Source organism: Podarcis raffonei, chromosome 18 (assembly GCF_027172205.1).
Source record: "Podarcis raffonei isolate rPodRaf1 chromosome 18, rPodRaf1.pri, whole genome shotgun sequence".
NCBI classification, from domain to species: Eukaryota; Metazoa; Chordata; class Lepidosauria; order Squamata; family Lacertidae; genus Podarcis; species Podarcis raffonei.
In genome coordinates, this window is record NC_070619.1 from 8,459,608 (window position 1) to 8,472,962 (window position 13,355).

Sequence of the window (13,355 nt, forward strand, 5' to 3'; positions counted from 1 at the left end):
TGTCTCGTTTTTAAGGTAGCACAGAATCGGAATTTTTTTATATATATCTATATCTATAAATATATAAATATATTCATCCCATATTCCTCCTTCCGGGTGACTTTTGACGTGGTGTCGGTTCCCCCCCCCAAACCCCCCCCCCACACCCTCCCTTATCTGTGACACACATTCTTGCAAATCTAGGTTCTTCCCAGTATCTCAGCGGCTGATGTCCTTTTCATTATTTCTTCCTCACCCCCCCCCGAAAGGTTTGAGTTGTGGGAAAGGGGAGAAGGATGGTAAGCGGGGAGAAAAATACGACAATTCTCAACCCCCCCTCCTCACTTTATAATGTTTTTGTTTCGAACTCTCCCTGGTGTCGTTTTTTTTTGAAAAGGATACTGCAACTTTGTCTTCTTTTTCTGTCAGCTAGCTTGACTCTTTATCCCCAACCCCATTTAACGAAAGAAATTTTAAGACAAAAAAAAGAGAGAGAGATTTTCGTGTTTGTATATATTCCTTTAGAGGAAGAGAGGAGGAGAAAAGGAAGGAAGGAAGAAAAGAAAAGAAAAAAGAAACCTTTGTTTGCTTCATGTGTTTATTAATCACTTGACCTATATATTAAGAGGAACTGAGAGAAATTAATGCTGTATTAAGGGTGTCTTAGCTGTGCCTTTTTAAATAAAAGAAATCAGATGGTTGGTTAAAACTGCAGCTGTTTTTCTTGTGTTGACTGTTCATTGCCACCAGAGGGAGCCAAAACCTCACACCGGGATCTCCTAGAGCTCCCCCTAGTGGGCTGGTGGTGGTAGTGCAGCTTCGGCCTGGTTGGCTGCCGGGCGCCGGAAATGAGCCAATGGGTGTCCTCCTGGCTGTCAGGTGACAGAAGTGAGCCAATGGGTGTTCTCTTGGCCCTATATAGCCTCAGCCTGCGTCTTGGCTCCTGGGCCAGTTATCCCTTGAGGGAAGATATGCATATACTGCCTCCTCTCGTTTCAGACAGGAAATCTGGAAACCGAGACATCCAGAAGTCTCAAAGAAAAACAACTAAAGTTAAATAGCTCTTTGACACACCATTGGAGCTCTAATTAATTTATTAATTTGTTAATAAATTGTTAATTTATTTATGGTGGTGGTGGTGGTGATGATGATGATAATATAATATGCTACCCTTCATACAAATATATCTGGGTGGTTCATGTTATATTTATTATTGTTAATAATAATAATAATAATATACCACGCTTCATACATATATCTCAGGGTGTGGTTCCCGGAACACGTACCGTATTTTTCCGTGTATAACACGCTCCCATGTATAAGATGCCCGCTATTTTGGGGGACTCAAAATTAAGAAAATGAGGAGATTGCCCCCGTGTGTAAGACCACCTCCCCTTTTTTAACAAACAAACAAACAAAAAATACCCTAGTCTCATACACGGAAAAGTATGGTATTTATTTCACAAAATATTTATTTTACAAACACTCTACACCGCTTGATTGGGTTTGAAACAGACAAACGTGCGCACACACTCAGTTTACAAAATATAAAACAGAGAAATAATAATAATAAAATTTATACCCCTACTTTAAAACACACAAAAGTTAAAACGCTGAAACGGATTAAAATCCACTGGGACTTTCTAAGCCTTTAGGTAGGCTGGTCTAAAGAAGAATGTTTTTTTAGCATTCTTAGGCGGTTGGAGGATGGATGGCGGCTAACAGATTGAGGTTGAATCCTGACAAGACAGAAGTACTGTTTTGGGGGGACAGGGGGCAGGCAGGTGTGGAGGATTCCCTGGTCCTGAATGGGGTAACTGTGCCCCCGAAGGACCAGGTGCGCAGCCTGGGAGTCATTTTGGACTCAGCTGTCCATGGAGGCACAGGTCAATTCTGTGTCCAGGACAGCTCCATCTAGTACGCAGGATGAGACCCTCCCTGCCCGCAAACTGTCTCGCCAGAGTGGTGCATGCTCTGGTTATCTCCCACTTGGACTACTGCAATGCGCTCGTGTGTGGGGCTACCTTTGAAGGTGACCCGGAAACTACAACTAATCCAGAATGTAGCAGCTAGACTGGTGACTGGGAGCGGCCGCCAAGACCACATAACCAGTCCTGAAAGATCTACGTTGGCTCCCAGGACATTTGCGAGCACAATTCAAAGTGTTGGTGCTGACCTTGAAAACCCTAAATGGCTTCGGTCCAGTATACCTGAAGGAACGTCTCCACTCCCATCGTTCTGCCCGGACACGGAGGTCCAGCGCCGAGGTCCTTCTGGTGGTTCCCTCACTGCGAGAAGCCAAGTTACAGGGAACCAGGCAGAGGGCCTTCTCGGTAGTGGCACCCTCCCTGTGGAACGCCCTCCCACCAGATGTCAAAGAGAACAACTACCAGACTTTTAGAAGACATCTGAAGGCAGCCCTGTTTAGGGAAGTTTTTAATGTTTGATGTATTACAGTATTTTAATATTTTTTTGGAAGCCGCCCAGAGTGGCTGGGGAAGCCCAGCCAGATGGGCGGGGTATAAATTATAAATTATTATTATTATTATTAAGCAGATAGTGGAGAGTATGGCAAATGCACCTGCTTGTTCTCATGAGGCAGGGAGTTCCACAGGGCCAGAGCTTCCACGCTGTATGCCAAATACACCGCTTGATTGTAAGGGGAGGCGGGTGGGTAAGCCGAAGTGGTTTGCGGAAGAGAAGAAAAAAAACTATTTCTGAAAAAAAATAATGGCCGTAATTTAGAACGTACAGAAAGTCAAAACCACGTGGGAATAGGCCGGGACAAATCAAAACTTGCGGAAACTTTCTAAAAGCTTTAACAAGCACCCCCCCCCCAAAGTATCCATTGCCTCAAAAATGCATTAAAAGGAAGAAATGTTTGTGGAACAACAGAAATGGGAGGCGCAGTTGCTTTCGTGGGATCAAGTTTGTACCTCCAGCGAGGAAGTGCTCCAAAAATTCCCGTTTCTGCGAAGACTACAAAGCGTGTGATGCAGTGCGACCGCAACCGAAACACCTGTTTGTGAAAACCTCCCCAGATGAGTGATCGCATGACTACTTCCCTCGCCCTGAAAATACAACTCTCCCCAAATTCCTCACCCCCTAAAAATAAAATAAAAAACGCAGGACAGGTTACAGCGTTGGGGAGTTTGTGGCGCAGGTAACAGGATAGAAGTCTACCTCTCAGGGTTGTTGCAGTGGCGGAATAAGGAGCGGGGAGAACCGTTTGCACTGCCTTGTGCCTTTTGGAGAAAAGGCAGGATAGAAATGGATTAAATAAGTAACTTCTGGGAGATAAAAAAAATGTTGAAATATACATCTATAAAGAAACCAGAAGCATTTTTACTGGGCATTGTAGGAAGTGATATAAATAGAAAGGAGTCTAAGTTGTTTTTATATGCAAAAACAGCAGCAAGAATATTACCGGCACAAAAATGGAAGCAAGAAGAACTACCGACGAAAGAAGAATGGAGGATGAAATTAATGGACTATGCAGAACTCGATAAACTAACAGGAAGGATTCGAGACCTGCGGGACCAGAAATTCACAGAAGAGTGGTGTAAATTTACAGACTATTTGTGATGATCAGACGACGTTTGTAGGTTTGCAAGAGGTTTTGTGAGAATTATTGGAACTATTGCAAAAATGGATAAAGGGGAGGATGGTTAGTTAAGATAATTAAAGGCAATATGAATTTAAGAAATGCATTAAAACAGCGGATCATCAGAGGTGCTGAGGGAAGTCCGAAAAAGATTGTATAAGTGGTGAAGTTTTGTGGTATGTATTCTAATTTATATGTTAAAATTAATAAAAATTATTATATATATATATATAAAAGAAACTGAGTAAACACAGGAAATGAACCATTGCAGAATTTGGCCAGGCTGAGCTGTTATTATGTCCATCGGCTGATAATGCCTGGCCAAATCTTGATTTTTCTCTCTTCTTTCCTCGGTTTTTTTTAAAAAATTATTATTCTTTTTACTTCCTGGCGTTGCAGGTGGATTTGGGAATGATTTGTCAAGGCATAGCAACCTGCCTTCGTCTCCCGGAGCATCACTAATGCAGTAGCTGAATCTAAGAGGGAGTAGGAGAGAGAGAGAGAGGGACATCAATAATTGAGACGCCACTCAAGAGCTGTAAGGGAAAACAGGAGCTGGAAGGATAAGGTCGGAAGCCATTGCGGCTCTTTCTGGAGCGAGGCTCTCCACACGGACGCAGGAGGGATCACGTCCGCAAAACAAGGATTTATTTGTTTTTGACAGAACCGCAAAGACTCGCATCGCCATCATGAAGATTTCAGGGCAGGTTCCAAGCCTTGTCAGGGGTCCCTTTGACTTCTCATGTATATGGACGCGGGTGGCGCTGTGGGTTAAACCACAGAGCCTAGGACTTGCCGATCAGAAGGTCGGCGGTTCGAATCCCCGTGACGGGGTGAGCTCCCGTTGCTCGGTCCCTGCTCCTGCCAACCTAGCAGTTTGAAAGCACGTCAAAGTGCAAGTAGATAAACAGGTACCGCTCCGGCAGGAAGGCAAACGGCGTTTCCGTGCGCTGCTCTGGTTCGCCAGAAGCGGCTTAGTCCTGCTGGCCACATGACCCGGAAGCTGTACGCTGGCTCCCTCGGCCAATAAAGCAAGATGAGTGCCGCAATCCCAGAGTCAGCCACGACTGGACCTAATGGTCAGGATTCCCTTTACCTTTACCTTGAATTCTCATGATCTGGGCACTTTTGCTGATGCAGCCTAGACTTGCAGTAGCCTTTTTTCTTTGCTGTTGATGCACAGAATCATATAAGAGTTTGGATTTTTGGATTTGGATTTGATATCCCGCTTTATCACTACCCTAAGGAGTCTCAAAGCGGCTAACAATCTCCTTTCCCTTCCTCCCCCACAACAAACACTCTGTGAGGTGAGTGGGGCTGAGAGACTTCAAAGAAGTGTGACTGGCCCAAGGTCACCCAGCAGCTGCATGTGGAGGAGCGGAGACGCGAACCCGGTTCACCAGATTATGAGACTACCGCTCTTAACCACTACACCACACTGGCTGGATGGGACCCCGAAGGTCCTGTAGACCAACCCTTTATAATGCAAGAATCTCTGTCTTCAGAGGTTTTGAAGCACAACCATTTCCAAAGTCTGGCTTGCGCATCTTCACAAGATGTGGGCAGACAGCCAGGGACACAAAGAGACTATTTTCACACACCTGCAGCTGCAGACCCATAAGCCAATTCGGCCCTCCCTTCCTCTCTATCCGGCCCTCAGAAGACTCCCCAGGCTTCACCCTTCACTGGCTCTACTGTCTGAACAGAGGATAGACCCAGAAACTGCAATTAATCCAGAATGCGGCAGCTAGACTGGGGACTGGGAGTGGCCGCCGAGACCACATAACACTGGTCCTGAGAGATCTGCATTGGTTCTCAGTACATCTCCAAGCACAATTCAAAGTGTTGGTGCTGACCTTGAAAGCCTTAAATGGCCCAGTATACCTGAAGGAGCGTCTCCATCCCGATCGTTCAGCCCGGACACCGAGGTCCAGCTCCGAGGGCCTTCTGGCGGTTCCCTCATTGCGAGAAGTGAGGTGACAGGGAACCAGGCAGAGGGCCTTCTCGGTAGTGGCGCCCGCTCTGTGGAACGTCCTCCCTTCAGATGTGAAGGAAATAAGCAGCTATCCTATCTTTAAATATGAGGGTGAAAAAGGAGAGCGCAAAATATGGTCTGAAGCTCAACATAAAAAACCCCAAGATCATGGCCACTGGTCCCGTCACCTCCTGGCAAATAGAAGAGGAAGAAATGGAGGCAGTGAGAGATTTTAGTTTCTTGGGCTCCATGATCACTGTAGATGGTGACAGCAGGCACGAAATTAAGAGATACCTGCTTCTTGGGAGGAAAGCAATGACAAACCTAGACAGCATCTTAAAAAGCAGAGACATCACTTTGCCGACAAAGGTCCGTATAGTTCAAGCTCTGGTTTTCCCATTAGTGATGTATGGAAGTGAGAGCTGGACCATAAAGAAGGCTGATCGCTGAAGAATGGATGCTTTTGAATTCTGGTGCTGGAGGAGACTCTTGAGAGTCCCATGGACTGCAGGAAGATCAAACCTCTCTATTCTGAAGGAAATCAGCCCTGAGTGCTCACTGGAAGGACAGATCCTGAAGCTGAGGCTCCAAGACTTTGGCTACCTCAGGAGAAGAGAAGACTCCCTGGAAAAGACCCTGATGCTGGGAAAGATGGAGGGCAGAAGGAGAAGGGGACGACAGACGACAAGATGGTGGGACAGTGTTGTCGAAGCTACCAGCATGAGTTTGACCAAACTGCGGGAGGCAGTGGAAGACAGGAGTGCCTGGCGTGCTCTGGTCCAGGGGGTCACGAAGAGTCGGACACGACTAAACGACTAAACCACAACAAGGCATGGAAGACACACAGCCCTTTCAAGACACACAGAGCAATAGCTTTTCCTTCCCACACCCAATCCACAGCCGCCACACTTTTTTTGGCAAAAACAGTAAATAGCGTGATTAATAAATGATTAGGGCGAAATGCAATGTATTAAATATTTAGACGGCGCAGATGCCAAGGTAGGTGGCAGAGGCAAGTACATCTGGCTCCTGCAATATTTCAGGGGGTGGAGGGGTCCCACACGGCGTGTCTTCGTCCCCTCTCAACACACCTTGCTCTCCTGATCATTTCAGGAAACCAGCGAATTCATCTCTTCCGGGGCGAGAAAAGCCTAAGTAAATATTCTTTTTTCCCCCAATTTTTTTATTGATTTTCCAATTTTTTATCAAACAAAAAGAAAACCAAAAAAACCCCAACCAACAACAAACATTTATCCTAACTATTATAATTCCATTTTTTAAAGAACAGTGTTAAATTACTTCCTCGAATCCCCCTAGCTGAGTTTCCATATAGTCCATTGTAGCAGTTCTCCAAAACTATTTTCACATAAGATTTACTTGGTCAAATTACATCTTCCTTTCTTTTGTTTTTAACTTTAACATAGTATTTTACAACATCACAATTTTAAATCCCAGCCCTATTTGGTGTTGTTTAGTCATTTTGTCGTGTCCGACTCTTCGTGACCCCCTGGACCAGAGCACGCCAGGCACTCCTGTCTTCCACTGCCTCCAGCAGTTTGGTCAAACTCATGTTAGTCACTTCGAGAACACTGTCCCACCATCTCGTCCTCCGTCGTCCCCTTCTCCTTGCGCCCTCCATCTTTCCCAATATCAGGGTCTTTTCCAGGGAGTCTTCTCTTCTCATGAGGTGGCCAAAGTCTTGGAGCCTCAGCTTCAGGATCTGTCCTTCCAGTGAGCACTCAGGGCTGGTTTCCTTCCGAATGGAGAGGTTGGATCTTCTTGCAGTCCATGGGACTCTCAAGAGTCTCCTCCAGCACCAGAATTCAAAAGCATCCATTCTTCGGTGATCAGCCTTCTTTATGGTCCAGCTCTCACTTCCATACCTCACTACTGGGAAAACCATAGCTTTTACTATACGGACCTTTGGAACACCTAGGGCAGGACATTTTTGCGGCAGAGAAAGAGCCATGGTTCTGCTTCCAATAGGCTCTGGGGTTCAGACAGAAAGGTTTGTGAGGCCACATTTCAAACCCCCAGGCCTTGTGGTCTGCACAGCCGAGGGGGGAAGCGGGCAATTCCGGTGCTTCCTGGGGGTACACATACCCCTAAACATTTTGCAAATCTAAGTCTGCCCTCATTGCGGGGCAGTGCTTCAATACTGATGGCAGAAAGTGAGGAGAAATTAATGAACCTTTTAATGAGGGTGAAAGAGGAGAGTGCAAAATATGGTTTAAAGCTCAACATCAAAACAACGAAGATCATGGCCACTGGGCCCATCACCTCCTTGCAAATAGAAGGGGAAGAAATGGAGGCAGTGAGAGATTTTACTTTCTTGGGCTCCAAAATCACTGCAGATGGTGACAGCAGCCACGAAATTAAAAGACCCCTGCTTCTTGGGAGAAAAGCAATGACAAATCTAGACAGCATCTTAAAAAGCAGAGACATCACCTTGCCAACAGAGGTCCATATAGTTAAAGCTATGGTTTTCCCAGTAGTGATGTATGGAAGTGAGAGCTGGACCGTAAAGAAGGCTGATCGCCGAAGAATGGATGCTTTTGAATTCTGGTGCTGGAGGAGACTCTTGAGAGTCCCATGGACTGCAAGAAGATCCAACCTCTCCATTCGGAAGGAAACCAGCCCTGAGTGCTCACTGGAAGGACAGATCCTGAAGCTGAGGCTCCAGTACTTTGGCCACCTCATGAGAAGAGAAGACTCCCTGGAAAAGACCCTGATGTTGGGAAAGATGGAGGGCACAAGGAGAAGGGGACGACAGAGGACGAGATGGTGGGACAGTGTTCTTGAAGCTACCAGCATGAGTTTGACCAAACTGCGGGAGGCAGTGGAAGACAGGAGTGCCTGGAGTGCTCTGGTCCATGGGGTCACCAAGAGTCGGACATGACTAAACAACTAAACAACAACAACCACACTTCAATATGAGTAGGAAAATGAGAGTACCCCTAAACATTTTTTTAGTGGTGGGGAAAGAAGCACTGGTCATTTTGAAACCCTTGTTTCCCAAGTCTTGAACCAGCCTCTTTAGAAAACCGCTTTGCACGTGCTCAGAGGCCGTGGCGCCTTTCCTCGTTTATTTTTCCCAAGGCTTGAGGGGGCTTTTGGTACTGGGAAAGGAGGAGATGGAGAGCGGAGGAGAGGAAGCGAAGCAGATTTTATTTTATTTTATATTGTTGTTGGTTTTTTATTGGAAGGCGGCCTTTTCCTGATGGCGGACGCTGGGGAGGTTTGGCTCCTGATCCTGGCTGCTGTTGGAGCTGGAGAAAAGAGAGAGGGAGGGTGGGAGAGAGAGGAGCCATCCTTTCTCTCTCTCCCTCTCTCTGCCTGCCTGCCTCTCCTGCTAATGCTTGATTGATAGCCAGCATAAAACCTTGCCAGGGTTAGATCAATGGGTTGCAATTATAGCAGCCAACCACTCAGGAGCGGGGAAGGCCGAGGACCCCACGTTACTTTGATTGACAGCGCAGGGAGAGGGGGGAGGAGGGAGAAAGGGAGGGAGGCAGAGAGAAGCGCGGGGGGGGGGGGCTTAGCTATGCGCGCAAGGGCTTCTGGGAAATGTAGTCCGCTGCCACTGCTGGTACCTTACTAGCGCATCAAGTCCCCTTGCTCATCATTCATCGTCTGGCTATCTTGGGGTGGTTTAACCAGCTTCAACACCCCCCCCCCATGGGCATAGCCCGGATTTTTGTTAATGGGGGGAAAACCTCAGTTAAGTATTTTATTCCTTTAATTTTTTAAAGGGAAAAGCAAACCCGTGTATTCTGTCATGAGTGGACTGTTGAGAGGTTTTTAATTTGTTGATGACGATGTACAAACCGCACCTAGGTGATGTCTTTGAACGTTTGCAGAAATCGTTGGAGTAAGTGCTGTACTGCGCTGTCTGAATTATTTTTTAAAACTTGTTCTGTGTACGCAATCTCAGCTTGTACAGGTAGGTAGCTAGATTTAAAAAACAAAACAACCCTGTCAAATCTGTATTTTTTTCCTGCCCATCCATGGATTGTGGAATGCCTGTGTAAATAAACTGCAACTCAGCTTGGTAAAAAAAAAAAAAGTTAAGTATTTTATTGATTTTTATTGATTTGGGGCTGCTACAACCATAACACCCCCCCCCCCAAAACTCTTAAACCTGCTGATGGAATGAGTTTCGGCTCTCTTTATTTAAAGACACATTTTGGGTGCCCCTGTTTTTTGCTTACTTGAGAAGGAGGGGGCAGCTTTTTCAGCCCAAGGGGCCGCATTTGCACCCGGGCAGGCTCCTGGGGGCCGCACGAAGAATATGGCCCCCTCGGAAAGTAATGCAGCCTTGTAAAAAGCTTTTACACCCACCCCTGTTTTAACCGTACCTGCGTAATTCCAAACCTTTAGGCAACAGGTAAGACGCTATACAGTACCACTAAAACCCCACAAAGCTTTTACAGGTTTAATACATTTTAAAGAAACCTAGCCTAAGTCTATATCTTCCCTTTCCTGTCCTGTTTTTGTCCGTCTGGTGAAAACCGAGCCCCATACGATCTGCAAAATGTGGGGATCCGAATTTCTGGCTGCAAAAACGGTGGTGATTACAATCGGTTTATTCATCACCCCTCTAAATGAGGACACTTGCGTATAAGAGATTTAGAAACGATTGAAGTCAGTATTTTGGGGGCATGTGTTACCCACAGGCTGTCTGACAGGTCGCATATGCAAGATAACGGGCCGTTTTGTTTATAGTGAAATCCAATTTATTAGGGGAGGAAAAGCAAAGCAAAAATCAACAGCAACCTGAAACAAACAAACAACTCCAACAAATCTATATAAAACAAGACTCATTTATTCTGCAGGGAGCAAAAATACGTTTAACTGTTTCCGGAAAGTGCATTTATATTGGATGCCTGTCGTATTTTGATGGGGTGCTGTTCCACAGAACAGGGGCAGCCGCAATGAAATCTCTGCTCCGACTGACTGCAAAACAGGCTTCTGAGATTTTTGGAAGTTGCAGGCAAGACCTGTTGGCTGTGCAAAGGGTAAAGTGGTCTCTCGGGAAGCCACATTTGGCGAGAATGCCACCAGGTCCCATCGTTCCGGTCCCGGGTACAACAAGAAATATTCAAAAGAATTAAACCCCTCGTCCGGGCTTCGCTACGACAGTTATTGTGGATGGTGTTAAGTTGTGGGTGAACATATCAGACGACACAGCGATTCTTCAAACAGCTCTTGTTTATTCACAGGCCAGGACGGAACTGAACTGAAGGGTTCAGCCAGCCCGCTTATATAGAGCTCCAGTACAACGTAACTGTAACAACTTTCTAAAACTATCCAATCACGGAACGTCACTTTCGATCCCTTATTTGCATAATCTACAGTATTCCCCTGCTGGCCCAGGGTGAGAACTTCAGTACATACCAGATGGACCATATGAAAGAATGTCACTCTGAAAGATGTGAACGTTCAGGATATCAGCAATGGAAAGTCTTTGTGGACTTAAGAGATTTGGCTATTGTGTTTGCTTTGTATATGGTCTGATGCAATACCCTGCCGCCACACTTTTGGGCGAGTATTTTTATTTTATTTTTAACGACCCAGGGTTTTAATTTTGCACCGCTTTCATTTGCACAAGAGACCCCCCTCCAGGTGGCAAGAGTTTGCTAACGTCCGGGAAGCAACAACCCAGAAATTGGAACGAGGTGTGCACAGTCCAGTTATAAATCCAGAAGAATTAGTTTCCTTGCTTTCCCTATTCCAGGAAGATTTTAATGTTCGACGTTTTGTTTTTTAACCTCTTTCCATTTGGTTGGAAGCCCCTGTAACTGGAACAACCCAGCCAGATGGACGCGGGTCTACGAAATAAATTCTCGTTGTTGTTATTTATGGTACGAGGTTGTTCATAACCTTGACATAGGATTTTAATTTTTATTTAAAAGAAACCCGGCCCCCCAACTGTGTAGGCCCAACTCCTTGAAAGGGCGAGAATTGAGACTGGCGGATCTTTTGATCTCTACTTGCGGAAGCAAATCCGGTTGAGTCCATCGGACAAGTCTCATCTTCCTCTGTTATTCCAGAGAACAGCACTGGGACAAACTGGGTGGAAATGGAAGATGTAGTGGGACAGATTTTGGCTAAATTTCAGAAGCACTCTAAGGGGATGAACAGTCAGGACAGGCCTAGTAGGGCTGCCTCCGCCTTTGCGGAAGGTATTGTTACGGAAGGGGGGGGGCATGTCTTCTTCACCTTCTTCTTCGCTACAATATATCCATTTATTCCCAATTGTCAATGTCAAAAGGGACTAAAATCTATAAAATCCATAGAAAATCAACGTGCCAATTTGCTCAATTTCTCTAGGACTCTATGACACCTCCCCTGTCCTCCATAATCCCTCAAGTAAGGTGCTCTGCCAAGCCTTTCCTCCGGGCAATGCCAGGTGGCAGACTATGCATACATGGACCATTGTCTTCTCATCACCGGCACTCAGGAAGCGCTTATCTGCGCATATCTCCAGCTCTGCATATTCCCCCCTCCCTCCTCCATATGTTAATCCAGTGTAACCCAACCTCTCCTTAATGTATTCATGATGTAATTGGGATGTATTTTGCACTGTATTCTGGGACATGGAGGGAGTTTCAAAAGTTCATGTCACCCCATTCTCGGGGTTCAATCTCGCCTTGAACCTGTTGCGCAATAAACCTTGGATCTCCGCATCTTGCTCCTGTCTCCGGCTGAGCTCATTTTCTTCCGCAGGGACCCACGGACTTAGTCCGATGAGCTGGGTGGCAGAGTAGCCCCGCACCCAGATTTTAGCCGTAACAGTATCTAAGCAAAGGAGAGGCAGCCCATCGGCCAGGGGTGTCTCAGTCGTGTCTTGCACTCATCTCTCTTTGCCATTTCACGTTGCCCATGGGCGTCCCGCTGAATGGCAGCGATGGCCTGGGGCTGAAAATGAAATGAAAGGAGGAGTTTGGTGGTACAGTGGTACCTCAGGTTACAGACGCTTCAGGTTACAGACTCCGCTAACCCAGAAATAGTGCTTCAGGTTAAGAACTTTGCTGCTGGATGAGAACAGAAATTGTGCTCCGGCGGCGCAGTGGCAGCAGGAGGCCCCATTAGTTAAAGTGGTGCTTCAGGTTAAGAACGGACCTCCAGAACAAATTAAGTACCGTATTTTTTGCACCATAACACTCACTTTTTTCCTCCTAAAAAGTAAGGGGAAATGTCTGTGCGTGTTATGGAGGGAATGCCTACGGGTGGCATGCCTACGGATTTTCCTCCTCTAAAAACTATGTGCGTGTTATGGCCGGGTGCGTGTTATAGAGCGAAAAATACGGTACTTAACCTGAGGTACCACTGTGAATTCTGGTGCTGGAGGAAACTCTTGAGAGTCCCATGGACTGCAAGAAGATCAAACCTCTCCATTCTTAGGGAAATCAGCCCTGAGTGCTCACGGGAAGGACAGATCCTGAAGCTGAGGCTCCAATACTTTGGCCACCTCATGAGAAGAGAAGACTCCCTGGAAAAGACCCTGATGTTATGAAAGATGGAGGGCACAAGGAGAAGGGGACGACAGAGGACGAGATGGTGGGACAGTGTTGTCGAAGCTACCAGCATGAGTTTGACCAAACTGCGGGAGGCAGTGGAAGACAGGAGGGCCTGGCGTGCTCTGGTCCAGGGGGTCACGAAGAGTCGGACACCGCTAAACGACTAAACAACAACAAAAAAGGGTGTCAGTGGGAAGTAGGGCCTGTCTGACCTCACCAGAGATATGAGGAATCAGCTTAAAGCAGTACAGACCAGCGCTTCTTCAACTAGCGT